Source organism: Myotis brandtii, unplaced genomic scaffold (genome assembly GCF_000412655.1).
Source record: "Myotis brandtii unplaced genomic scaffold, ASM41265v1 scaffold590, whole genome shotgun sequence".
In the NCBI taxonomy this organism is placed as follows: Eukaryota; Metazoa; Chordata; class Mammalia; order Chiroptera; family Vespertilionidae; genus Myotis; species Myotis brandtii.
In genome coordinates, this window is record NW_005370224.1 from 2,047,976 (window position 1) to 2,051,959 (window position 3,984).

Sequence of the window (3,984 nt, forward strand, 5' to 3'; positions counted from 1 at the left end):
TATTTCAATTATTACTTTAGGGAGTACAGTGTACATCTTTACTTAACTATTCCTGCTTCTATTTATACTCTAGAGTTGTAAGGTAGTAGGTTTTTATTTTAATCTCACATGTAGTTTATAGTTATTATGTGAAGGATAATTAATTGGTTAGAAGCTTACTCATCCCTGCTAGTTGTGAAATTCCTAATAATGATATTTTATGAGGACAAAAAGAAAGAACAAGCACAAGGATTTATTACTTATAGCTCCCTTATTGAAAAGAAATATGAGCTCAAAAACAGCAATAACCCTCATAGAGGTAATAAAGTGCTATAAGCAATATTGAACACATAAATTGCTAAACCTAGTGGTGAATCTGAACTAGCATTGACTATATAAAAATAAAAATTATGAATTAGAAAAAAAGATTAGTGTTTGAGATATGTAACTCGTGATATGGAAGAGGGGTTGTGAAATCTTTGGAAATGATTTCAGCTGAAACAGAAAACCTGAATAAGGTGGCTGAATTCAGTAGCTGAGCAGAGAGCACACACTTACCTTTAACATTTCTTATAGTGAAAAACAGAAAGGAGGAAGCTTTGTCAGGAATGCATTTTGGGTCAGCCAATCTGCAGGTGGAAAAGGTGCATATTGCTTTCATTTATTTATTTTTTGCATATTTCTTTTTAAAAATATATTTTTATTGATTTCAGAGAGGAAGGAAGAGGGAGAGAGAGATAGAAATGTCAACAATGAAGATTTATTTTTTAAAAAGTCAGTGATGAGAGAGAATCATTGATTGGCTACCTCCTGCACACCCCCCACTAATGATCCAGCAGAAACCCAGGCATATGCCCTGACCAGGACTTGAACCTTGACCTCCTGGTTCATAGGTTGACAATCACTTGAGGGAAAAAACATTAAAATAAAATGTAAAATCTTGCCTCATTGGAAAGCAAAGTAAAATAGCAAATATATGATAAATTCAACAAAAGGTAAAAGAGAAAAAAAGAAGCAATGAAATAACAAATCAAAGGACACACAAAAAAGTTTGAACAAATCCAAATACAACAGTGAACACAATAAACATTAATAGCTATTTATTAAAACGTAGTGATTCTTAGATTGGAAATAAAAAAATCTGGGTATCAGCTGTTAACAAAGATACAAAACTGTATATAATTTATCAGAAAAACAGAAAGTGAAATAAGTTACTACCTGATATAATCCTAAACAAACAAAACAAAAAAGATGATTATCTAGATGAATGTCATTTAAGACATAATTTAAGTTAAAATATTATTATAAAAAATAAGGGTCATTATCTAAAGTTAAAGGGAATAATTTTATGAAGATAAGTACAAATAGCAAAATTGGAAAATTACAAATGATTTAACATTATTTCAATCTCTAACATTTTGGGGAGTATCAGTAAGAGGCATCTAAAATATTGTTAACCCATTGCTATACTTGAGCCCATAGGATTCTCTTATTCAGAAGAAACAAAGAGAAATTGATGGAATCATTTATTTTCACAAATTGAAAATAGCCTAAAGTCAATACTACAAAAATCACAAAGGTGCTAACATTGGTCTCTTAGCTAATGAGAAGTAATGAGAAAATTGATGGAGCTGCAGTTTCTTTTATCTTTTTCTTTCCCATTGTTTCCTTTTCAAAGAGTTCATTAACAAAAGGAAAAAGAGAAAAGTAAAATGAAAATTAGGCTGCTATTGGACAAAGGGTTTACAGATCTTCCTTTCAAATTATACCCAAGAGAGACCTAACATGAAATTATAATATATACTTGTTTCTAATTCAAAAAGCCCAGCAATTTCTTTATATTTTTGTGTTATAAAAATTATCACTCCTACCTATGTTTGATGTGTGGAATCTCTATGTTCAGGGATAGCATTTATCAATCAAATGCTTTCAATAATAATCAAAATTCATGTTAACTCAGAAAATAAATCTAAAAGGAATTTTTAAATCTCACTAAAATGGAAATAACTTATATAAGACATAAAAGCAGGTTTTCTGACTTTTATTATCTGTGCTACCCTGTATTTCAGGGCAATCTTCATGGGGTTGTCCAGAGCCCAGTATGCTAGAAACAACAAAAATAAAATGAACAAAAATATTTAATCAGATGATAAAAACACAAGAGTTATTGAAAAGGACCTATGAAGATCCTAAACTAAAACAAATACAATTACCTTCTCAATGTAAGCATGTATATCTAATCACATTTTTTTTCCTCAGGATGCCTGAGTGTTATGGACTACATGTCCGTGTCCCAGCAAATTTATATCTTAAAATTATTAGCTCCTATTGTGATGATATGTGAAGGAGAGATCTCTGTGAGGTGATTAGGTCATGAGGATGGAACCCTCATAAATAGGATTAGTGGCCATGTAGAAGAGGATTTAAAGAGAAGTCATCAATATGCAACCCATAAGATGACTCAACAGAAGCCAGTTTGATGGCATCTGATCTTGGACTTCTAGCCTCCAGACCTGTGAAAAATAAATTTATACTGTTTATAAAACACCCAGTCTATGGTAATTTGTATCAGCAGCCTAAATGGGCCGATAGACTAAGACAATGAATCTGAAGACCTATTCTTGTGCAGAGAAGGCAAATTGGGATACTTTCACTTCTTGGATATTATAGAAATATCACAAAGTGTCAGTTTTTATAATCTGTCAACTTCCTCCAATTGAACCCTTTGGTATCAAATATATATATTGGGGGCAAAGACTAAATAATCTACAATAATCAGAGTAGCTTCCTTTATAATCACTGGAATTAATGTTATAAAACATTATAGGGTGTATTTTCATGATTCTCTCAATTGTATTTCATTACACAGTTGTCAGCCATTAAAATAACCAGGATGGCCCTAACCGGTTTGGCCCAGTGGATAGAGCGTCAGCCTGTGGACTGAAGGGTCCCGGGTTCAATTTCGGTCAAGAGCATGTACTTTGGTTGTGGGCACATCCCCAGTGGGGGGTGTGTGCAGTAGGCAGCTGATCAATGTTTCTAACTCTGTATCCCTCTCCCTTCCTCTCTGTAAAAAATCAATAAAATATATTTTAAAAAAATAAAATAAAATAACCAGGATGTCAGAAACATTGGCCTTCAAAAACTCTTAGGAGAAGGAAAGCAAGAAGAAAGAAAACTATTTGGCATATGTAGGTAATATGGAACTGTGGAAACATTATGTCCATTCAGTTGGTACCAAAACAATCTAATTGTGCTTGTATGTATGTCATTATCCCATTGCAGAACACTGGTGATGCCATATGTTGTCTTTTCTACGTAGCACTTCGCATATCTCTTCATAACCCTTATTATTTTATGTTTAAGGTGCTTCTGAAGGACGCAGTATTCTTCATCTCATCTAGAAAAAAAAAATGTAGTCTCTTGCAATCAATATCAATATGTTCTTGATTTTAAAAACTGAATGGGCTTGAGTTTCCAACGTGGCATGTAAGGAAGTTGGCAGTTGATATTTCATCTTAACTATTAATGAAAAACTGAAGCCCAGCTAGTGTGGCTCAGTAGTTGAGCATCAACCTATGTACCAGGCAGTCACGTTCTAATTCCTGGTCAGGGCTCCATCCCAAGTGGGCCATGCAGGAGGCAGCTGATCAATGATTCTCTCTCATCATTGATGTTTTTATCTCTCTCTCTCCCTTTCACTTGCTCTCTGAAATCAATATCTTCTACACTAATAAAAGAGAAACATGGTAATTAGCGTACGACCGCTACCCTTTTCATTGGCTAATCAGCATATCCTTATGCAAATTAACTGACAACCAAGATGGTGGCCGGCAGCCATGCACTGAAGCGAGCAGGGAGGCTTGCTTACTCCAGTGACTGCGGACTCCAACGTTCCCGGCCTAACTTGCCGGCCTCTCAGCTGCAACTCTAAGCAACTATGTACTATGTTGCAAATAAGAAGCTAAACAAAACCCCAGAAACCAGCCGGACTGAAAGCCAGCC